Source organism: Portunus trituberculatus, chromosome 17, assembly GCF_017591435.1.
Source record: "Portunus trituberculatus isolate SZX2019 chromosome 17, ASM1759143v1, whole genome shotgun sequence".
Lineage (NCBI taxonomy): Eukaryota > Metazoa > Arthropoda > Malacostraca > Decapoda > Portunidae > Portunus > Portunus trituberculatus.
Window position 1 is genome coordinate 11,883,396 of NC_059271.1, and position 25,000 is coordinate 11,908,395.

The 25,000-nt window shown below is 41.4% G+C and overlaps 1 protein-coding gene across 23 annotated transcripts in view; it reads right to left on the minus strand.

Annotated features, from left to right (window-relative positions):
* The window catches only part of LOC123505138 (sodium/potassium/calcium exchanger Nckx30C-like), a 406,837-nt gene that overhangs the window by 183,714 nt on the left and 198,123 nt on the right, over nt 1-25,000 (minus strand). For all 23 annotated transcript variants that reach the window (XM_045256255.1, XM_045256233.1, XM_045256252.1 and 20 more), the window contains one exon: nt 22,011-22,066. The gene's annotated coding sequence lies outside the window, so the exon portion shown is untranslated. The remainder of the gene's footprint in view (nt 1-22,010; nt 22,067-25,000) is intronic.

A 25,000-nucleotide genomic window follows, 5' to 3' on the forward strand; every position in this document is an offset into this window, starting at 1 on the left:
AATAACAAGAGAATTAAAGGGGAAAAAAAATTATATACCACTACCACTACTACCAAAACCATGAAAACCACCACCACCATCACCACCACCATCACCACCATCATCAATAAGAATAACAACAAAAACAACACAAATAAAACTAACCAAACAACACATGGCATATCTGACCTGCCTGTAGCGTTTCAGTGACAATACAAAAAATTGCAACACACAAAAACTTCATACCTGACGGGGGCGATGCAGAAGGAAAAAAAAAAAGAGAGAGAAAAAAAAAATCTAGCGAAAAACTGGCTATTTCTGTTTCGAGGTTAATTCATCAAGCCCATTTGTAAAATTGAACTGACAGGCACAGGATTCAAACAGTCAGTGGCAGAGATGGTGATAGTAGTGATGGTGATGGTTATGGTGGTGGTGGTGATGACAGAAAGCAGAGTGGTGAAGATGGATGGAAGTTGGCTGGTGATGGTGATGGAAAGAAGGGCAAAAGGTCAATGATAGTGATGGTGACCGTGAGTGTGAGAGTGATGCTAGTGATAGGAACAGGGGTGGTAGTACAGATGATGAAGATAGTGGATGCTAATGATGAAAGTTAGATGAAGTATAGGACGGTGAAGAAAGAGACCTGTTGGTGGTGATGGAAAAGAGGAAAAATCAATGATATTGGAATTGAGCAGGTGGAGATAAGTGTTTATTGAATAGAGGAAAGAATATGGAAGCTAGGGACTATCATAAGAAGGGAAATAGTTATAAATAAGATGTGATAAGGATAAAGGGTAAAAGGAAGATAAAGATTGGAACAGCTTGACAGAGATAAAGATGGATGTAGAAGGGAAAAATACATAAAAATAGGACAAAAAGGTGGAAAGGGGGAAAGGTGATGAAAGAAAAAAATTACGTTAAGTAGGTTTGTAAAGACGACGAGTTCACAGAAAAGGTAAAACACTAAATAGAAGTAATTGCAATGGGAAGAGATATCGGTAATAAAATAAAAAGAAAAGAAAAAAAAAGGATGGGTTGGAGAAAGACAAATAGGTTTCATAAGTACACGTAGAGAAATCAGTTTTCATTTTACATATAAAGAATCTAACCACGGAAATAGAAAGAGGGAAAAAAGAAATCTAGCTCAGTGTGTCATTCCTAAAAGATGATTACTGGAAAAAAAAAAATGCAGAAAAATGACTACGTTAGAAATTATAGAAAATTCTTAACACTTCTCTTTTTCAAACAATTCAGGTCATGAAAGAAAGAAAAAGAACAGCAACACAGAAAGCACAACAGATAGACACCAATATCCCATGCTACCCTAAGGAACCAAATGAAGAAGAAGACATACAAGGAAGATAAAGAAAGCAAAAAATAGAGAGGGTACATATGTGAGAGAGGTGTTGGTGCTGGTGATGAAAGGGACAGAGGAGAAGCGAGAAGAAAGGCAGGGAGGGGAAGGGATGAGGCGTTAGGATGAGGGAAGAGAGGGTAACGGAGTGAAGGGAGAGAGTGATCATGGCACTGAAAGTAAGTTGGTTTTGGCGTCATCTGGCCCTCCTTGACATTTCCTAGCACTCTGTCACTCTATAGCAGGGGTTCTCAACCTGGGGTACGCGTACCCCCAGGGGTACGTGAGAGGAATTTTTGGGGTACGTGGCGGGTTTCTCAAAATGCTTCAGTTTTAAATAGCAGCAAATTCGTTTGTAGTATACAATGTGTCCTTCACTAGAACCAGGACACGTTAACAACGTTAACAAGGAAACTCTTGGAGTTATATCACTTGAGAGGAAGCTCTCTTGGATTACAGTTGCCACACAACCTTGCAAACCTATAATATTTGCTCCGATTTCTTATTTTATATGTTATTCACACACACACACAGTGACTTATTTATCACTGTTACTAGTTACAAGTTGCAACTAGCTGCAAGCAACACTAGTTCACTGCCATAATGATCGAAAATTGTCTGATATAGTTCCTTTTGGTAAATGCATTGCATGTTAGTCACATATAGTGTCTCCTGTGAGGTACCAGTTCCTATCGACACTACCTCATAGAAACATACTAATATTAATTAAAAATTGTGTCTGCTCCACATATATAACACAATTTAAACTTAATAAACTAAGTCAATAAACCATGCATTTATTGTTACCCTTCCTGACGCTGCATTGTGGGTAAGGGTACGTGATCAATACTGAAAGACTTCGAGGGTACATCACATTAAAAGGTTGAGAAGAAGAAGAATTAACCTGTGCAGAAGCGAGGTGAAATGTGTGTTAAGGTTCCGTGCTGTCTTAAGTCTCTAGAAATGAAAGATCTTGGTACACCAGACAATTATGTTTTGCTCTATATTATGATGTCAGTCGTATAAACTCAAGTAACTATAAAGAAATACCATGGTAGAATAAGAACAGAAAAATACTGGTAGGAGTAAAACCCTGGCAAATCAATAGATACATCGTAATACAGTGTTTAGAGACGATTACTCTGTACCGCGAGACGATACTGACTCTCTCCTGCGAACACTGAAATTGTGACAGTTTGGGTCCTCTCCTATTGATATTAATCAAAGTATTGCGATTTATTCACAATAGTAATATATTACACTCCGACGGAACACGGGCCTAATGTGTTTGAGATGTGGCATTTTGTTATAGTACATTTCGCTCTATATAGCGACTGTTTAGGACTAAAAAACTGTAGCTTCAGGTAGATATTCAATAATGTTATCTATCGATTTTCAGTCTTAAAGTAGGGGAAAATTACGAATATTGATGCATTTCTTTTATAGTCCTCCTTGCTTCTCGAAAAGGTGCACGAATTTAGAAAAGGTTGAAGAACACTAAACTGTACCCTGAGATAAAAAATACAGTAAAAGAGATAAGATAAAAATGACCAACATCTCTATTATTACGGAGGCTAATAATAATACCAAGACTAATTAAGTAATTCAGAGATAACGAAACGAACGACGATCACGAGAGCTTCCACGATAACAGTGTGTACGATAAGATTTGATTCCAGATTCCTCGATAGCGCTCCGAGTTTCCAAGATAACAATGGCATTCCAGTTTCCTCGATAGCGATGCAAGTTTCCAAAATGACGATGCCTTTCCATGATAAAGATGCCCTTCCAGTTTCCAAGATAATAATGCGAGTTTCCACGATCAAGATGCAATTCCAGTTTCCACGGGAACGATGCGGGTTTCCACGATGTCGATGCGGTTCCAGTCCTCACGATGCGATTTCAAGACACAATATTGAAGTCCACTTGCCTACACAGGTACTGGGACGAACCCTTTCACCCCGTAAGGATCCACCCAACACCCTTGAGTGCGAGTAAAGTGACGCTGCCACCTTCCTGCGCTGCAATTGAAGTCCACTTGCCTACACAGGTACTGGGATGAACCCTTTCACCCTGTAAGGGTCCACCCACACCCTTAGGTGCGAGGAGAGTGGCGCTGCCACCTCACTGCGACGCAATTGAAGTTCACTTGCCTACACAGGTACTGGGGCGAACCCTTTCACCCCGTAAGAGTTCACCCCAGACCCGTGAGTGCGAGGAGAGTGACGCTGCCACCTTACTGCGCCTCACACGGGTAGCCATGAGCATAACCCGCCACACTCCACTCCCCAAACACTGTCAGTGAGTCCTTTTCACCCCGTAAAGGACCACTGGTACGGTCAGTGCCTGGCTCATGGCGCACAGCGTGCCCTCGTTCATGGCGAGTTGTTCAGCCCGATGTCATTATAAGCAGAGGTCCTGTACACACCACTCACCACCAGACTCTATGCAAGGAGCCCTTATCACCCCTTAAAGGCCCCTCACGGCATCATCTGATGGACGGTAGACACGGCACCCTGCTTAAGGCGACGCCTTGCCTAGTATGAGGCGCTGCAAGTTGACAACAATCAGTGAGCTTGAAGCCGCGAAGGAAAATGAGTCCACGCTAACAATGGGATTCCACGACAGGTTGCGATTCCAGTGTCCACGGTACAGATGTGTTTGTTGAGGATAACGATCCGTTTATCGAGGCTAACGGTGCGGCGATGGCGATGGCGAAACGATCCAAAGTATTATTACCTACACAGGTACTGGGACGAAACTTTTTACCCAGAAAGGGTCAACCCCAGTCCCGTGGTTATGAGAGCAGTGACGATGCAACCTTGCAATGCCTCACACAGGTCGCCATGAGCAATGACCCGCCACACACCACTCCCCAAACGCTGTCATGAAGTGAGTCCTTTTTACCTAACCTAACCTAACCTAACCTAATCTAACCTAACCTAACCTAACCTAACGTAAAGGACCACTGGTACTGTCAGTGCCTGGCTCATGGCGCACAGCGTGCCCTCGTTCATGGCGAGTTGTTCAGCCCGGTGTCATTATAAGCAGAGGTCCCGTACACACCACTCACCATCATATTCTATGCAAGGAGCCCTTATCACCCCTTTAGGGCCCCTCACGGTACCATCCGGTGAGTGGTAGACATTGATCTCTTGCTTATGGCGACCCTTGCCTAGTGTGATGCGCTGCAAGTGGACGACTAGTAGTGAAGCTTGAGGCCACCAAGGAAAAGCAGGACCTGCAGCCAGTTCCCTGCCTTGGGCCCCAGGCCGGACCCGACGGCCACCTCCTTCCCCCGTGCGGCGCCCAAGGCCGTCACGGCCCTCAAACATCTTTAGGCCGAAAGTTCTCAATCGTCGTTTTAATTTTGATTCGAATATAAAATCGTCGATGGTAAATGAAAAATAGCTTTGGTGTGAAAGTGTGCAAGAGTTAGCTGATTAATGAAACAAGGTGAGGCAGCTTTGCTCCGGAGTATTTAGTGTACTTTGCATGTTGCTGCCTTGAATGTGTACGTGTTTGTAGGTAACTGGATAGAAACAGTAGACCAATGGTAGTTGTGTAGCTATTGGGGAACTTTTGAAAATTAGTTAAGCTTCTGGATAGAGTGGATGAGTGCACACAGGTTTGCGTGTCTTATACATAAACTGCCACTTGTAAACATAAATTTTTCTATTTCATGCTCTTAGAAAAAGCAAACTTAGTTTTCTTTATTTCCTGATCACAATGACGTGTAAATATCAATGTTTCAATCATAAGGAAACACTAGGAGAGGACCCAAACTCCCGTTGAAGTTGCCAGATTCAACAGATATCGTAATATTTCACAGAAAAGATGGTCAACTGCATATCGTATATTTTTGGATATTCTTTTGTCACATAAGGAGATATCAAGATAGGTAAAGTATTTCTAAACATGTATCTACGACAAAAACGCTATAATAGTAGAGTTAGGTTATAACTATGCATTGTGTTTTTTATATACCATCTTGCTCTATTCCTGGGACAAAGATTACTTCTTCCTCAATTGATAGCTCGAAGTTAGTTTGATATTTTCTTTCCTTCTAGGTTAGTAAGTAGACTACAAGACACCATGAACCTATGAAGCCCCGTAAATGAGATTATTTTCATAACTTAGAAATCAAAGTCTGATAATGAGATTGTCTATTGCCAACCAAACCGTTCTGCATAGACGTCTTCAGCGTCATAGAGACCTAATGATGTTAGCTCATGGACAGTGGCCATCCTGACAGCGCGAAACCACAGGGGGTTCATAAGAAGATTTCCAGGGGTACTTAGATGGCTGATCTAATAAAATCCTTTGCAGTGCCATTGCATATTGAGTTCCATGTTCCATGTGACAATACTGGGGTACTGGTAGATGGTCTTATAACTCAGGGGTTCTTAACGATAAAAGGTTGAGAACCCCTGCTCTATAGCATTGTGTGAGAGAGAGAGAGAGAGAGAGAGAGAGAGAGAGAGAGAGAGAGAGAGAGAGAGAGAGAGAGAGAGAGAGAGAGAGAGAGAGGAGAGAGAGAGAGAGAGAGAGAGAGAGAGAGAGAGAGAGAGAGAGAGAGAGAGAGAGAGAGAGAGAGCATACGCCGGGGCTTATGGGGTAACATTTACAAACTTGAGCCGCTCGGAACTTTGTATGTGTGGCAGTAAATTACTTTAATTCCCCGCAATGGCAGCATTACAGTAAAATATTGAGGTTGTGTCGTGTATTATATTGTATTCATGCATGTATCTTTAGTCTCTCAGTCTCTCAGTATCTCTCTCTCTCTCTCTCTCTCTCTCTCTCTCTCTCTCTCTCTCTCTCTCTCTGTCTCAACTTATCTCATGTCCACTAAAATCATTAACTCAATATATTTTTCTTTTTATCGATATTGAAACATTGTATCTCTCTCTCTCTCTCTCTCTCTCTCTCTCTCTCTCTCTCTCTCTCTCTCTGTGTGTGTCTGTCTTTTCATCAATATTGAAACACTGCATCTCTCTCTCTCTCTCTCTCTCTCTCTCTCTCTCTCTCTCTCTCTCTCTCTCTCTCTCTCTCTCTCTCTCTGTGTGTGTGTGTGTGTGTGTGTCTGTCTGTCTTTTCATCGATATTGAAAAACTGCATCTCTCTCTCTCTCTCTCTCTCTCTCTCTCTCTCTCTCTCTGTCTTTAAAAGTGGATGAATAATGATTGCGTGTGTCTTAATTATGATAAATTTATGCATATTTTCTTTAAGACGACATGGAGAAGATGTTAACTTTGAGAAATGAAAAAAAGAAAAGAAAAAGAAAGTGCAAACCATTCTCTCTCTCTCTCTCTCTCTCTCTCTCTCTCTCTCTCTCTCTCTCTCTCTCTCTCAAGTGTATATTATAGAAGCAGCAACAAAAGGGGAAGAAAAGAAGCAGCCTCGAGGAAGGAAAGAGACGAGGAGGAGAAAATAATGTAAAAAAAGAAAGACGATGTGTTGGAAGAAGGAAGAGACGAGAAGCAAGAAGAGAAAAAAATAAACTAATGAAAGAAAACAGGCAAAGGAAGGGACCAAAGGAAGGAAAAAAAGGAAAGAAGTGAAAAACGAGAAAAAAATATAAAAAAAAGAAAGAAAAAAATGAAACAATAATAAAATAAGGGAAATACAAGAACAAAGGAAGGAAGAAAATGAAAACAAAAATAACAAAACAATAAAGAAACTAAACCATGAAAGAAATAAAAGAAAACAAAATAACAAAATAAAAAGTGAGATTTCAACTCCGCCTTGAAAGCACACACACACACACACACACACACACACACACACACACACACACACACACACACACACACACACACACACACACACACACACACGAAAAATAGCTCGTTGCCTTAGGATGAATGAAGGAGGAGGAGGAGGAGGAGGAGGAGGAGGAGGAGGAGGAGGAGGAGGAGGAAAAGAAAGGAGGAGGAGGAGGAGGAGGAGGAGGAGGAAGAGGAGGAGGAGGAGGAGGAGGAAAAGAAGGAAGAGGAGGATGGAAGGGCAGGAAGAGGAGGAGGAGGAAGATGGTGAAAAAAAAGTAGAACAGGAAGAGGAAAAGAAGGAGAAAGATGAGAAAACGGAGGAGGGTTAGAAGGAAGTGGAGAAGAAGGAGGAGGAGGAGGAGGAGGAGGAGGAGGAAGAGGCCCGTGATCGCTGTGTTGCCTGAGTTACGCTGCTGTTTACTGCCAAGCTTCCTTTTCAGCATCCCTTGAGATCCTCTTCTTCTGTAGGAATTCCACCGCCTCTCTCTCTCTCTCTCTCTCTCTCTCTCTCTGTGTGTGTGTGTGTGTGTGTGTGTGTGTGTGTGTGTGTGTGTGTGTGTGTGTGTGTGTGTGTGTGTGTGTGTGTGTGTGCGTATTATCTTGAGTTTCCTTGAGTTTCCTCTCTCTCTCTCTCTCTCTCTCTCTCTCTCTCTCTCTCTCTCTCTCTCTCTCTCTCTACCAACCGCGCACCTCGCCCTTTATCTCCTCCTCCTCCTCCTCCTCCTCCTCCTCCTCCTCCTCCTCCTCCTCCTCTTCCTCCTCCTCTTCATCTCCTTCCTCTTCTGTTCTTTGTCTTGTCTTAGTCGATTTTCTTTTGCATGATTCATCTTATTCGATTCAGTATTATGCAACTTCATTTCGGTTTCACGACTCTCTCTCTCTCTCTCTCTCTCTCTCTCTCTCTCTCTCTCTCTCTCTCTCTCTCTCTCTCTCGTCATCATTTCCTTGCTGACAGGAAGATCAATGAATTCCACCTCCGCTTGACTCTTTCTTCCAATTTCCTTCTCCGGCTTCTCCTCCTCCTCTTCCTCAGTTTTTACAGAGGAAAACATTCATAAATTCTCTGAACCATCCTCTATACTTTGTAACATAACCCCTTTAAGTGTATCTGATTTTAGTGATGATGAAATAATCAAAGCAACAGATAAAATGAAAACTAACAAAACCCCGGCATAGACTATACATACTAATCGTCTTGAAAGAAAGTTAATTTCAAATTTATAAGGCCCTTTCATTACTCACCAAAACACTTAGCTGTGGTAAGCTTCTCAGGGATTGGAAGTTAGCTAACGTTTACCGTATACACAAGAAAAGCGATAAATCACTTCCAAGTAGCTACAGACACATGAGCCTCACATCTGTAGTATTTAAATTACTGGACACCGTAATAAGCTATAATTTAGTGAACTTTCTAAAAGTAAAAATTCATAACTCACAGCACGGCTTTCGAAATTGCCGTTTTAATTTATCTAACCTGCTAGAGTTCTTTAATGATGTTTTCCCCATGTGCGACGAGATAAAGATTTAAAAAAATACTTTTGACAAAGTCTCCCATAAGCATCTACAAGGTAAGCTGGAAGACTGATTCTTTGATAGAGAACAGCGTGTTGTTATAAATGGTAATTTTTCAAACTGTCGAGAAGTTTTAAGCGGTTCCACAAAGATCTGTGTTGAGCTCGATTCTTTTGAATTCAAGTCAGAAAGAGTTTTTCTTATTTTCTTTAATGCGGTTGTTCGATCCCATCTCAAATTCTGTGTTCAGTTCTGGTCATGCTACTAGAGAAAAATATAGACAAGCTGAAGAGAGTTAAATGGAAAGTCACCAAGATGGTCTTACGAATGGGAAACGAACTAAGAACGCTTGAAGAAGCTCAACTTGTTTAATCTAAAGAAGCGACGGATGCTATTTGACTTAATGTTTTGCAACTTTGATAATGTAAGCATAAACAGCTAACCAATCTTTGACAGAACCAATACCATTCGAAATAATGGTTATAAGATTACAGATCAGCTGAAACTAGACACTATTCCTTTAATAAAGTTTCAAATGTTTGTAACTCTCTCTCAGGACATTAAGTCAAAAATAACAGCAGAAACTTTTAAACACAGGTTTGACAAGCACCACGTATAATGTGTACTTCTCGCCTGCATTTTTTTTTTTTAGTGTACTAGTTACTAGCACTTCTCTTTCAACCTTTCCTATCACACATTCGACTTTCTCTCTCCCTGAGTCTTCTTGTTTTTTTTTTCCTTGAACCATGGTGTCCTTTTGCCTTTAATTCACAGAACCTGCAGTGTTAGGATAGTCACACAGATAGTCTCGTTAGGCTCTTTGTATTCCTTTGTATTCCTCCTCCTCATTCTGGTCCTTCTCCAGTCCATACCCTCTCCTCCTCTTCCTCTCTTCTTCTTGCCCAACGTAAATAATACAGATTTTATTTATCTCTTCATTTCACTTGCATTTTCTCATCAGAACTGACATGTCTTCTTCCTCCTCCTCCTCCTCCTCCTCCTCCTCCTCCTCCTCCTCCTCCTCCTCCTCCTCTTCTTCCTCTCCTCCTCTTTCATCTTATTCGTTCTCTCTTTCTTCTTATTATACTTTCTTATTTTTCGAGCACTACTCTTCTGGTCTTTCTCTTTCACCTAATTTGTTTTTCCTTTCTTTTATATTCTTCATATTAGCTAAAGGACTGCTTCTTCTCTTCCCTCTTCTCTTCCTTCACTATATCTCCTCCTCCTCCTCCTCCTCCTCCTCCTCCTCCTCCTCCTCCTCCTCCTCCTCCTTGTAACATTTCGGCGCAGATGAAGCAAAAGTATCTAAAAGAATCCATTTTCATATCAATCTTGCACGTTGTCTTTGTGTATTTTTCCGTTTCTTTGCGTTCATGTCTAGTCCAACTTTATACCCGTCATTCTTTTCTCCTGTTTCTATCTCTCGGCCTTCTTTCTTTGAGTCTCTGATTTTCTCTTTCTCACTACCCGTGTTTTTGTCTGAATGTTAGCTTCTCTATTTTTTCTCTGTCTGCCTCTTTCTATATTTTGATGTATTTTCTCTTCTGTCTATATCTCTTTTTTTTCTTTTTTTTCGGCCAATGTTTGTCTCCGGTATACAACTCTCTGCTCTTCCGTCTGTGTATTATGACCTCTGTTTCTTCAGTATCTCAGTAGAGCTGCCTATATATGTCTCTTTCCCCCCTTTTAGTCCTTTCCATGCCTGAAATATCACCTGTCTGTCCCCTGAACGCCCTTCCTTGTCTGTGTTTTGGGTCTGTTTCTCCTACTGTCAATATTTCTACATCTTTCCCTATTCTTTTTTTCCTTGCCTGTGTTCCCGCAGCTGTCTTCCGTGCGTCCCTCACTTCTATACCTGTCCGGCTCTCCGTCTTTCTCTCCTCATCTAACTGTCTCGCTCGGCCGATCAATTAAGCAACAAGGGTTACCAACGCAGTATTTCCATAGAGCCATTGGGCCTAAAGTCCGTATTTCTATGTAAATATATGCAAATCTCTCTCTCTCTCTCTCTCTCTCTCTCTCTCTCTCTCTCTCTCTCTCTCTCTCTCTCTCTCTCTCTCTCTCTCAAGGTATAGTTATTGAGGGAGAAGAGAATTGGGGAAGATCAAAATGAATAAAACGAACATGTGCTATAGAAGAGACAAAAAGGAGAGACTCCGAAAATGATTGGAGAATAGAATGAAAAGGGAGAAGAAAATAGGAAGTAGAAAAGGGGGAGAAACAAGAAGAATTGTGGGAAAGATAAAATATAGGAACTGGAAAAATAACGAAGATATAGAAGAAAAATTGATGATGTAGGAAGAAGTGGTTATATGGGAGTAAATGAGGAAGAAATGAAAAAAAAAAATGAAATAAGAGACGAAAGGATGGAAGAAGAGACGGAAAAAGAAGAAAAAAATGGAGATGGAAGGAAGAGACACAGCTTAAGAAGGGAAATAAGGAATAGACGGAGAGAAAAATGAAGGGAGAGTCACTAGAAGGGAAGAACAGGAGGAGAAAAGAAGAGGAAATGAACCGAAAGTGAAAAAAAAATGAAAACATCAAGGAAAAAGGGAAAAAGAGGAATTGAAATATAGAAGTAGAGGAAGAGGCAAGAAAAATAAAGTAAAAAAAAAAAAAAGAAGAAAGGAAGGGATAGAGGGACGAATAAAGAGGCACTGAAGATGAAGGGAAGAAAAAGCGATGAAGGAAGCTGAGGAGGTGGAAGAGGAAGTGAAATAGTGATGGATGGGAAGAGAGAGAGAGAGAGAGAGAGAGAGAGAGAGAGAGAGAGAGAGAGAGAGAGAGAGAGAGAGAGAGAGAGAGAGAGAGAGAGAGAGAGAGAGAGAGAGAGAGAGAGAGAGAGAGAGGACAATAGGCTTCTTGTAGCAATGGTGAATCCCTTCCATTATGTTCGTCTCTGTGACTAAAGGATGTGATCTGGCGGCCACGTGATTACCTGACGGAGGGAGGGAGGGAGGAGGGAGGAAAGGAGGGAAGGGAGGAAGGAAGGTAGAGGGATTGGAGGAGAGAGATATCGTGAAATACATCTCTCTCTCTCTCTCTCTCTCTCTCTCTCTCTCTCTCTCTCTCTCTCTCTCGTGCATCCATTTACTTCGAGAGACTTGAAGGAAATGGAGGAAGCAGCAGAGAAGGAGGTACAGATGGAGAAATAGAAGAAGGAAGTGACAGAAGAGAAGGAGGAGGAGGAGGAGGAGGAGGAGGAGGAGGAGGAGGAGGAGGAGGAGGAGGAAGAAGAGGTGAAGCATGACCCAACAAGACGTGATACAGAAAGGGAACATATTTTACGTTTGGGAGAGTGGTTTTCATGTCCTTCTCCTCCTCCTCCTCCTTCTTCTTCTCCTTCTTCTTCTTCTTCTTCTTCTTCTTCTTCTTCTTCTTCTTCTTCTTCTTCTTCTTCTTCTTCTTCTTCTTCTTCTTCTTCTTCTTCTTCTCCTCCTCCTCCTCCTCCTCCTCCTCCTCCTCCTCCTCCTCCCACTTCTCTTTCTCATCTTCATTCTTCGTATTTATGGATCTGTAGTTTATTATCTCGGCATTGTTTCTCTCTCTCTCTCTCTCTCTCTCTCTCTCTCTCTCTCTCTCTCTCTCTCTCTCTCTCTGAGTATATAAAATTGCGTATGTGATAGATATATTCTGATAGACATATAGACAAAGAAATGTATAAGAAATAGATTTATAAATACCTAAATAGATAGAGAGATAAATAGATAGTTAGTTTGATAGATAGATAGATAGATAGATAGGTAGTTAGATAGAAAGGTAGATCGATAGATAGGTAGATAGACAATCAGAAACATAGAGAGAGAGAGAGAGAGAGAGAGAGAGAGAGAGAGAGAGAGAGAGAGAGAGAGAGAGAGAGAGAGAGAGAGAGAGAGAGAGAGAGAGAGAGAGAGAGAGAGAGAGAGAGAGAGAGAGAGAGAGAGAGAGAGAGAGAGACATAAGCAGAAGCAAGATACACAAAGACAGAGAAACAAAGACACACACAGAAACACACACACACACACACACACACACACACACACACACACACACACACACACACACACACACACAAAGATACAGAGGAAGAATGAAGAAGTGGTGTTTCTCGATCAAGGACGAAAAGAACAACTCGTCTCGTCAAGGGAGGTTCGATGGTTTGTGTGTCTCTCTGAAAGGTGACGCCCTCAACCTGACGGAGTTGCAGCAGAAGGCCCGGCGGGACAGAGAGGTGAGTGGGTGAGTGAAGAAGGATGAAGGATAAGAAGAAAAAGAAGAAGAAAAGAAGAAGAAAAAAGGAAATATGCAGAATTTAGTGGTGGCGGTCGTAGTAGTAGTAGTAGTAGTAGTAGTAGTTATACACGTAGCAGCAGCAAAGCAGGAAGAAGAGAAATAGAAGGAAAACGAAGACAAAAATTAAGGAAGACTAAGCGTAAACCGACAGAGAGAGAGAGAGAGAGAGAGAGAGAGAGAGAGAGAGAGAGAGAGAGAGAGAGAGAGAGAGAGAGAGAGAGAGAGAGAGAGAGAGAGAGTTATCCTACAAATAGTTTCAATGGGTGAGATAGGAGGAGACATGAGTTATTAGGAGAAGAGGGAGAGGGGATAATGGCAAGAGAGAGGGAGAGTGGTAGGGAGGGAGAGCGAGGAGGGAGCAGAGGGAGAATTTGGTGTGAGTGGGTAGAGGTGAGATGAAGGCGATGACGAGACGGTTTGATGAGAGAAAGAAAGTGTGATGGAAGAGAAACGCGACTACATTGGACTGCCAGAGAGAGAGAGAGAGAGAGAGAGAGAGAGAGATGCAGGAGTACGAACACGAGGAGTGGATGGCAAAAGAAAGATGATAAATAGGGAGACGAAGAGAAAGAAGAAGAGGAGGAGGAGGAGGAGGAGGAGGAGGAGGAGGAGGAGGAGGAGGAGGAGGAGGAGGAGGAGGAGGAGGACGGGGAGGAGGAAGAGGTATGGTTTAGTGCTGCCTCAGCTTGGAGATACGAGACTCACAAACGAGTTTTCTGTTCTAAATCTTGAGGATATTGCCACCTCGCTTGTAGAGGAGGAGGAGGAGGAGGAGGAGGAGGAGAAAGGCTGGTGAGGAGAAAGAGGTAAGACGAGGTAAGAAAAAAAGAAAAAAAGTGAAGGTGAAAGGAGGAAATGGATACGTAGTGAGGATGTTTAAAAAATGTGTGTGTGTGTGTGTGTGTGTGTGTGTGTGTGTGTGTGTGTGTGTGTGTGTGTGTGTGTGTGTGTGTGTGTGTGTGTGTGTGTGTGTGTGTGTTTGTGTGTGTGGGGGTATGTGTACGTGTTTGGAAACTTGTGGCGTCAATTCACTAGCAGGGAGATTTTTCGTACCGAGATAATTCGCAATTCTCTCTCTCTCTCTCTCTCTCTCTCTCTCTCTCTCTCTCTCTCTCTCTCTCTCTCTCCATTAACACAATTGGAGGACTTGGGTTTAATCTGTGCCATTCTGTCGCTGCCAAAAAGACGCAGTGAAGTAGCCTCCTCTTTTCACCTCCACTTCCTCTTCTTTTTCCAAACCAATCCATCTCTTTTTTACCTCTCATGGAGCCACAAGGATCTTCTCTCTGTCTTTTTTCTACACGTACCAGACTTTTTCCTCGGCCCACTGAATCATATCTGTAGTACTTTTGAACTTCTACACGAGTACAGTGGAGCAGGAAGGATAAAGAGTGTTAGAAGTGCGCATGCTGAGTTGAGGAATAAAGGGAGGGAATAGTGACAGGAGAGGAAAGTATAGCGAGTGAGAGACGTGAGCTAGTATTGTGTTTTGTTGTCCCCGTGAAGTGTGAGGCTTGTTGAAAAGGAGCTGGGGGAGTGAAGGAAGCTGCGTGAAATGTGTGACTTCTTGAGTGCATGTGTGTCAGAGTGCGAGGGTGTGGAGGGGAAGAGAAGTGTTAGAGGTGAAGAGAAGTGAGGTTTGAGTTGGTTACGGTGGAAGTTAGACGGGAAAGAGAAGCGTGAACGTGAGGACGAAGAAAAATGCTGGTGGGTATGGGTGTTTTGGATGCTGATATATAAACTTCTAGACTGAAATGAAACTTATTTATGCTTGTAAATGTAAGCACACACGGGAGAAGGAAATAACAAACCCACACAAGTGCATGTATAGAAAAGGAAGGAAGAAAGGAGAATAAAGGAAAAAAAAAGATGAATAAATGAATAAAATAAAACTTAGACGAGGAGAATTGAGGAAGAAGGAACGCAAACTCCAGTAAAGGAAGTTGCTTGGTGGGACAGATATGCAAATGTGCCATGAAAATGAAAAGATACTGCCAGTTTGTTGCGGGTAAAGTCGACGAATTATGGCCAGTGGAGCTTATAAAGGAAGATACACACAAAGCACAGTATGGGAAGCCAGTGACGGTAATGATGGTAATACTAGACTAAGATACAATAAGAAGACCAGCGTGGGAGGAAAAGAGCGGGACAAAACGATGCAAGTTATTTTCGTGGCAAAAAAAAAAAAAAAAGAAAAGAAAAAAAAGAAAGTCACTGAAGTTGTGTTGAGTTGAAGAATGGAAAGTGATATGGTGTACGACCTTGAAAGGATAAAAAGAAAGGACTGAACATGTGTGCTTAGTGAGATTTGGGGGAAATATGCTGGTTATTTTCTAGATTGAGGTAGAGTAGAGTGAGTTGAAGAATGGAAAGTGACAATGCAAAAAATCTCTCAGGTCAAAAAGAAGAGCTTAACATAATGTAGTCACAGGGAATGAGTTGCAATACAAACGAAGCGAGGTATCCCTACACAGAAAAAAAAACTGGTGCTTCATTGAAACTAAAATACAATACAAAGTGGCACAGCTGATATACATACATACACACACACACACACACACACACACACACACACACACACACACACACACACACACACACTCTCTCTCTCTCTCTCTCTCTCTCTCTCTCTCTCTCTCTCTCTCTCTCTCTCTCTCTCTATTTCTCTATCTCTTTTTTTTTATTTATACAATTCTTTACATTTAAACATTGGACATTTTACAGGTTAAAGGTGCATTGTGAGTACAGCCTATCTTAAAACCTAACCCATAATACTATAAATTATGCTTAAGAGTTATGTATTACAGACTAAATTCCAATAAAATTACAAATAAAATAAGCATGCGTTCACACACACTTTAAACTTTTGCACCCCACACTCGGCAACACTCTCTCTCTCTCTCTCTCTCTCTCTCTCTCTCTCTCTCTCTCTCTCTCTCTCTCAAACAAATAAACAAACAAAACATAAATAAATAAGAGGTAAATAAATCAATAAGTTAAGATGAAACATTGCTATGATTCTCAAGGAAAATATGGTATACAGATTTACAGTGAAAAATGAGGTAGAAGACCAACCACATTGAACGAATAGAGACGAAAAAATAAAATATATCCTGTAACAAGTTAATCATATAAGAATGTTCAACCATTGCAGTCCATAACATAAAAGAAAGAGTTTATCGAGCATCGTCTCAGATGGTAATGAAGAATTAAGAGTCAGGGAGAAAAAGAGAGCATAAAGGAAAAATGGCTCTGTATGACTGCCAGTGTGGGAAAGAAGCAATTATAGGATACGGGAAGGAGAAACTGGAAGAGGAGAAGGAATGAAAAGGAGTGCAAGGAGTAAGATAAAACGGAGTGATAGAACGGCGATTACCTAAAAAGGAATGACATGGTATTTTGAAAGTTTGTAGCATGTCACTAATTTCTTTGTATTGAAAAACAAAACTTGAATAAATTATGCTTTAGTGAGGGGGAGTAGATGTCGTCGGACCTTTTTTTTTTTCTTTGAAACATTCTAGTTATAATGTATAGAGATACAGACACAAAAATACAGTGAGAATCTTAACCATTTACGTAGCTCGTGACGCTGTTGTGTAAGGTTATTGCTGGCCAGAGTACCATATGGAAGAGGCACATAAGCATCGCAGTGGCGTTTAGCAGAAGTGAACAGTATGCGTATGATAAAAAAAGAACACGGGTATAGAAGTAACATAAAATTATATGTCCAAAGAATGATGAAATAAGGCACGAGTTACAATATACAATTATGGCAATAGAAGCAGGTAGTGTTCAAAGCGTGTTAAATATGCATGCTTATTGTGGGGTATTGAAATGGTGATAAAATAAATAAAAAAAATCATGACTAAAATATGATTAAAAATATTTGTCAAAACACAGGAAAACTAACAGAATTCATTTACAGAATGCGTGTTTAAATGTCCATAGAAGAGGAGAATATAAAAGGTGATACAAAAACAATATAGACAATAAAGGGAAAGAGCCATAAGCAACAACAACAACAACAACAACAACAACAAAACAGGTAAAGTAGCAGTAAGAATAAGAGTTACATTATAACCATTACAAACTTCATAACAATAGAAACACATTATACATACAAAAAAATCACACAAAAAAACAGGAACTGGTAAAATAAAACTGACAACGTCATAACAACAACATAACAAGTGGTTGAGATCTTAGTGGGGTATTTTGTTTGACCGTTTTTGTTGCCCTTGGCCAGTTTTCCCCCTCTTACATAAGAAAAAAAAAATAAGTAGATAGAGTAAAGAAGTTAAAGACCTCCCTCCCCCCAAAAAAACACAAAAGACAGTCATAGAAGGGAGTCGTGTCCCAAACACAGCGTAACTCACCGCCTCCAAACGCAACACAAAGTTTGGTGATGACCGACAGACCAAACAAAAGGTTTTATTATTACAACAAAGTGCACCATAGAAATGCAAAAATAAAACAAGCATTCATGAAACTATTAACTCACACCAATAGAGCGAAATCTATAACATTACTGAATAGATAAAGATAAAATGAATCTCACAAACACACCATAGGGTATCACAAGACCAACTGTGCAGTAAAAAGAATAATAATGAATAAAATAACTCATACCTTCATTTGAAACTCCATAACAACATCAAATACAACAAATCAAAATCAACCATAGAGCATCGAAAGACCAACTAATCACTACAGGATGATAACGGCGCCGCCCCGCAGACACCAGGTATAATCCCCGCACCGGCCTTCAGTTAATGAGATGAAATGCACCTGGTTTCCGAGTGGAGTGTGGCAGCGCCGTTTTAATTATCAGGTGATTGTGTGGAGCGATGAATGTGACGCAAGGGTGTGATGGAGGTATTTGTGTGTCATGCCGGAATTTTTTTTGTCAGAATTAGTAAGTTTTTAATATATATTATCTTTCTTTGTCGTGTGTGCTGTTTTTGTTTTTTTGTAAGGTATGGGACAATGCCTATTCCCTGTATGGTTTATTTATGCGCACAACATCCTCGAAATATCTGCGGCAATCCTTGAAATAACATCTACGCAACATTCCTTAAAACATTCCCAACACTCCTAAAGTACAAGGATCACTGTGTTAAACATCACCAACTATCTTTAAATATCAACTTCATTTCGCAAACATTCTCCATAAAGATTTAAAAAAATTTTACAACAGAGCACGTCTTAAGCATACGTATTGCAATAACATCCTAAACGTTCCTTGCCATAATATAACAAACCCACAAACGTAGGGAAGTAAAAAAAAACATTCCTTAGAGCAGCTATAACACTGACGACACGTCCTTCTTGATAAAACGTCACACAACCACAAACGTAACACACATATGCAAACGTTAGCAACACGTTCCCCAAATGCTTTCAACTTCCCATTCAGTCGCAAGTGACCAACACTTCACAAGTGCGCCTCACCAAACGCTACCAACAGTCCAGTAGGTTTAGAAACATCCCCTCGCTGAGCTGTTTCCCCCTCCCTCTCACACTTCCGCACCTCACTGGGGCGCTAATGGCTGAGTTCAACTTTTCCAATTAGTTTGAACGCCTCTATTCAATACACTAATTTGAGAAAACTCGCTGGTGTTTCAATGGAAGTCATTTTCAAGTCTTGTGGCGGAACACTGTGTGGTGTAAGAAAAAAAGGTAAACTAGGAAATAAGATACCAATTATAATTACGAACTTTAAATAATTGCTTGTGTTACCTATGTGGACAAGAAGGATGGCGCTACCAGCTCTGAGCTAAACACTTTTTTCTTTTAACGTTACAATGTGATTTGTATTCTTAAACGTCTCATCTTCTCTTTTTAGTAGCATTAAACAACTTCTGTTAGAAGGTACTATGATTTTCAAGTACTTTTATGACCACTGATAGTTTAACAAGGTTTCACCATCATAAGAGATAGAAAATATCCACATCAATCTTTACGATTTGTACAGGCTTTCAAAATAATAATCAAAAGGTTTCAGATTGTTCAATTATATGAGTCCTTCTTCTTCTTCTGCAGCTGCTCCCATGTTCATATGGGGTCGCTGTTCCTCACTAGTCTTCTCCACAAGGCTCTGTCCCCAAACTCCTCTCCACTCAATCCTCTCTCCCTCAGGTCCTCTCCAATACGATCCTTCCATCTTTTCTTTGGCCTGCCACGTCGTCTTCTTCCCTCCACTTCCATATCCAATATCCTTCTGCCGACATATCCTTCTTCTCGCCTTTTGATATGACCGAACCATCGCATTCTCCTTTCTTGTACTTTCTTTGTCACCTCCGTTACTTTGGCTGTTCCTCTTATAAAATTGTTTCTCACTTTATCCCTCCTTGTCACCCCAAGCATCCACCTTAACATTCTCATCTCAGCAACCTCCAACTTATTCTCCTGTGCTTTCTTTATTGGCCACGTCTCCGCACCATATAACATGGCAGGTCTAACCACCGATTTGAACACTTTTCCCTTTACTCTTGCACTAATTTTTCGGTCACAGAGCACTCCAGTTGTTCTTTTCCAATTCTTCCAGCCCGATTGGATACGGTGAATGATCTCTCCATCCAGGTTGCCGTCCGCTGATATATGAGAGCCCAAGTATCTGAACTCCTTCACACCCTTTAACTTCATATCTTGCATCCATACTTCACTCTCCTGTCGACCATTAAAATTCAGATACTCCGTCTTCTCCTGCTAATTCTCAAACCTCTCTCCTCCAATGCTCGTCGCCATCTCTCCAACTTTCTCTCCACACCATCTCTACTTTCATCCACCAAGACGATGTCATCCGCGAACAACATAGTCCACGGTGCCTCCTCCTTTATATTTTGAATACTGTCATCCATGAGTAGGTTGAACAGATATGGGCTCAGAGAAGATCCCTGGTGCAGGCCCACTCTCACACAGAACTCCTCTGTTGCTCCCACACTGCTCCTTACCCTCGTCCTTGAGCCTTCGTACATGTCCTGGATCACTCTCACATACTTCTCTGATGCTCCTTTTCTTCTCATACTAGCCCAAACTTCCTGGCGTGGTACTCTATCATAAGCTTTTTCCAAATCAATGAAAATAAGGTGTAACTCTCTTTGTTTCTCCCCATACTTCTCCAGCAGTTGTCTTAGCGCAAAGATTGCATCGGTAGTACTTCTCCCGGCATAAAACCAAATTGTTCTTCTCCCACCTGTGTTTCTCCCTTACTCTTCTCTCAATTATCCTTTCGTACAGCTTCATTGTATGCGACATTAATTTAATTCCTCTGTAATTTTCACAGTCCTGTATGTCTCCTTTCTCTTTGTATATTGGGACAATATCGCTGCATCTCCATGCATTTGGGATTTTCTCCTTCTCATAGATCTTATTTACCAACCAACACAGCCACTCAAGCCCTTCCTCTTCTAAACTCTTCCACACCTCTACAGGTATGTTATCCGGCCCTGTTGCCTTCCCATCGTTCATCCTCCTCAAGGCTTGTTTGACTTCCTCCCTTGAAATTGCTGTTGTTCTCCTGTCATTTGGTTCCCCATCCTCCATCACTCCTCTTGGGTTTTCCTCATTCAAAAGTGTCTTGAAATATTCTTTCCATCGCTCTTTTATTTCATTGTCATCAATTAGAACTCTACCTTCCTTATTTTTAACCTGCTTGATATGCGTAAAATCCTTTGTTGACTTCTCTCTCTGTCTTGCTAGTGCAAATATCCTCTTCTCTGCTTCCTGGTTTCTAATTTATCGTACATGCCTTCCCTTGCTCTAGCTTTCGCTTGTGCTACTGACCTCTTAGCTTCTTTATTTGCTTCTCTATAGGCTCTTTCTGTTTCTTCATTTCCCATTCTGTCATATGTTTTCTTTGCCTCCTTCTTTGCCTTAACTTTCTCTCTCACCTCATTATTCCACCACCAAGATTCCTTATCCTGCGGGGCGTCCTTGCCTGATGTTTTCCCAAATACTTCTTCCCCTATCTCAATTATGTGGCTGCTGCTTGTTGTCCACCATGTGTCTGGATCTTCAGCTTCTACCATACTGTCCAGCACTTTGGTTTTAAACTCCGCTTTCAACGCCTCATCCTTCAACCTCCACCATTTAATTCTTGATGTTCGTTGTAGTTAAACGTGACACTTGAAAGGCAAGAATGTTGCTGATGACAATTTCAATAATGTTTTGAAATTTTATATCATTTAAGAGAGGGAAGTAAGGAGTTATTAAGTACCTGAAAGAAAGGATAGCAGGGAAGAAGGTTACACAAGACTGAGGTTAAGAACAATACAGGTATTATATAATCCTCAATTTGTGTATATATAAGACGAGAAAGATGAAAACAACCAAAAGTCGCAGAAAAAGAAAATGAGAAATTATAATAAAAACTAGAGCATAGAAATAATAAAACTATATATATATATATATATATATATATATATATATATATATATATATATATATATATATATATATATATATATATATATATATATATATATATATATATAAATTAAGCGTTTATGCAAAAGAGGAAAAAAAAAGAATATCTGAAATAGTCACAAAAGAGGGCGGGAGGCAAAAATAGCAGTACAAAGCTGAAGGCAAAAACTTAACAACAATTTTCTACTTTTAGCTCCAGGAACAAAATCCCAGGAATTTACAGGTGAAAAAGATATATATAACACAAGATAGAAGACAAAAATAACGAAGCTATTTTCCGCAACATCAGCAACGACATTCATCTCGCCTTTTCCAGTTGCCTTTTCACCACAACTACCACACCACCACCATCACCACTTTATACCACTCCGAACACTATCACCATAAGGAACACCATTAATATCTATCAACCTACACCAAACACATCACCACTACTGTTACTACCCTCTCTAATCACCAGCATCAGCACCAATATGCACCACCACAGACATCACTACCGCCAACTACAACACCTTCCTGACTACCACCAGTAAAATACCACCCAAGAACGCAACCCACAAGTATCATATCCATCATTCTTCTCTCCCTTAACATGTCTCCAACACCCACAATATTTCTTTACCACCCAGTCCCCGCCACGCACACAAACCCACACCACCCCCCGCCCCTTAATCAACACAAAGAGAAAGCAGCCTTACCTGGTGTTTTTTGTGTGAGGGCGTGGCCAGGCTCACTCTATTTCTCACTTTTGTCCCTGAAAATAAAGACACACAGATTATTCCTCTCGTCTCGGCCGCGGAAGGGAGAATAAAATAACACAAATGAAAGAAACACCTCACGTCTAAACCCAAAGCAGCCTGACCTCACTTCGCCTGAAAGAAAACAAAGGAATGGTGAAAAAAAAGAAAAGAGAAAGAAAGAACGAAAAAAGGTTGAAACTGCGTTATTCATGAGACCTTTGGAACGTTTAATTTCGTGAAATGGAAAGAAAGAAGGTAGGTAGGTGGGTGGGGTAGCTTTCCTTGGGCCTTTCAGTGTGTGTGTGTGTGTGTGTGTGTGTGTGTGTGTGTGTGTGTGTGTGTGTGTGTGTGTGTGTGTGTGTGTGTTCTTCTCCCCTCTCGTCTTCTCTCTCTTCTCTCTATTTTTTCCTTTCCTCATCCTTTCTTTCTGTTTGTTTGTTTATCGATCTGTCTCCTCCCAACTCTTCCCTCATCATCTGTCTCATTTTCATCCTCTACCTCCTTCACTCTCTTCCTCAGCCAGGATCTCTTCCTCCACTTTCACTTCTCAGTGACTCTTGTTTAATTTATCTTCTTAATTCACCTGCCACTGTTAACAATTTACAAGAGGGGGAGAAGGAGGAGGAGGACTGTCTCACCGTCATTGGCAATCACATCACAGTTTACCACACACACAAACACAAACACAAACACACACACACACACACACACACACACACACACACACACACACACACACACACACACACACACGGGATGGGGGATCGTTTACAGTAATGTGCTTCGCTGTGTTGTACTCTGATTAACCTTTCCATCTGACGAAGGTTTGTTTAATCTCTCTCTCTCTCTCTCTCTCTCTCTCTCTCTCTCTCTCTCTCTCTGTGTGTGTGTGTGTGTGTGTGTGTGTGTGTGTGTGTGTGTGTGTGTGTGTGTGTGTGTGTGTGTGTTGGTAGATGACTTCGTGATTGGTAAACAGAGAGAGAGAGAGAGAGAGAGAGAGAGAGAGAGAGAGAGAGAGAGAGAGAGAGAGAGAGAGAGAGAGAGAGAGAGAGAGAGAGAGAGAGAGAGAGAGAGAGAGAGAGAGAGAGAGAGAGAGAGAGAGAGAGAGAGAGAGAGATGGCTGTAAAGGAAAGTCTATGGGAGTAATTAATCTAACTCTACGCTATTAATCATAATATGAATAATATCTCTCTCTCTCTCTCTCTCTCTCTCTCTCTCTCTCTCTCTCTCTCTCATGGCAGCATCATCTTTCCTCGGGGAAACAGGTGAAACATATTTCCAATTAACCTGGAGCCCAAACACAGATAAGGGAAACAAGAGCGGAGGAGGAGGAGGAGGAGGAGGAGGAGGAGGAGGAGGAGGAGGAGGAGGAGGAGGAGGAGGAGGAGGAGGAGGAGGAGGGAGGAGTAGGAAGCGGAAGAGGAAGAAAAGGAATACAAAGGAATACAAAAGAAATCAAAAACAGCAGACATTTTGGTTCTTTCAAGGTTGCTGGGTAACCACGATAACTTGTAACTAGCTGCAAGGAAGAGCAAAAAAATACAGCAGAGAAGAAGGCTGGAGGAGGATGAGGAGAAAGATGAGGAGGAGAATAAGAAAAATAATAAGACTAAGAATTAGAATAAGAATATGAAAAAGAAGAAAAAGAAGAGGGAGAAGAAGAAGAAGAAGAGGATGAAGAGGAACAATAACAACAACAACAACAATAAAAGAACAATAACACCAACAACAGCAACAAAAACAACGATAACAACAACAACAACAACAATAATAAAAACAAAAACAACAGCAACAACTACAACAAAAGCAAAAATCAATCACAGCAACCACATCAAAAACAACAACAACAACATCAACAACAACACCAACACCAAGGAAAATAAAGAACACAAAGGAAGAACAAACAGCAACATATCTCTTGGTTCTTACATATTTGCTTTTTCGGAGACTGCACCATCTAGAATAAAAATATGAAAAAAAATGGATCTATAAATGAAGGCTTCTCCGTATTCGCCGCTCTCCCCAAACTAGAAAAGAAGGAAAGAAGAACCAAACAGAGAGGAAAAACTGCAGGGAAACTTTATAGGAAACAGATAAGAAGTATAACTGTTGGTACTTCTTTACGGTGCTAGGCAACCAGAAGGGATAGGAGGAGGAGGAGGAGGAGGAGGAGGAGGAGGAGAAGAAGAAGAAAGTAGAAGAGGAAAGAAGATGAACGTGCATCATAGGAGGCTAAACAAAATGAAGAGAAGAAAAGTAAGAGAAAAATTAACGTCTCTCTCTCTCATTTCTCTCTCTCTCTCTCTCTCTCTCTCTCTCTCTCTCTCTCTCTCTCTCTTTCCACTTTCAGGGTCACAATAACAATAATGGCGCGGCCACTAAGACGGCGGGCGACCTTCGGGAACCCTCAATGGTGGCGAACGAGGCAGTTACCAGAGTAGGTGAATAGGACCATAATGAGGCGCGTCCCTGGAGGAGGAAGAGGAGGAGGAGGAGGAGGAGGAGGAAGAGGATGAAGAGGAGGAGGAGGAGGAGGAGGAGGAGGAGGAGGAGGACACGTGTGCTTGCCTAGTGACCGAGTACATCATGATCTGAAGGGATAGAAATAACTTTCCTTTTTAATTTTTTCTCTCTAATATTACATTTCGTAGACTTAACACTGGGATGACTTGGAGACTTAAGTGGCGGGTAAGAGGAAGGAGGAGGAGGAGGAGGAGGAGGAGGAGGAGGAGGAGGAGGAGGAGGAGGAGGAGGAGGAGGAGGAGGAGGAGGAGGAGGAGGAGGAGGAGGAGGAGGAGGAGGAGGAGGAGGAGGAGGAGGAGGAGGAAAAGGAGGTTGAGGAGGAAAGGAGGAGGAGGAGGAGGAGGAGGAGGAGGAGGAGGAGGAGGAGAAGATGTACTCAAACATTCCGGATATCTCAGTCCTACTCAAGTACTCTCAAACACAGA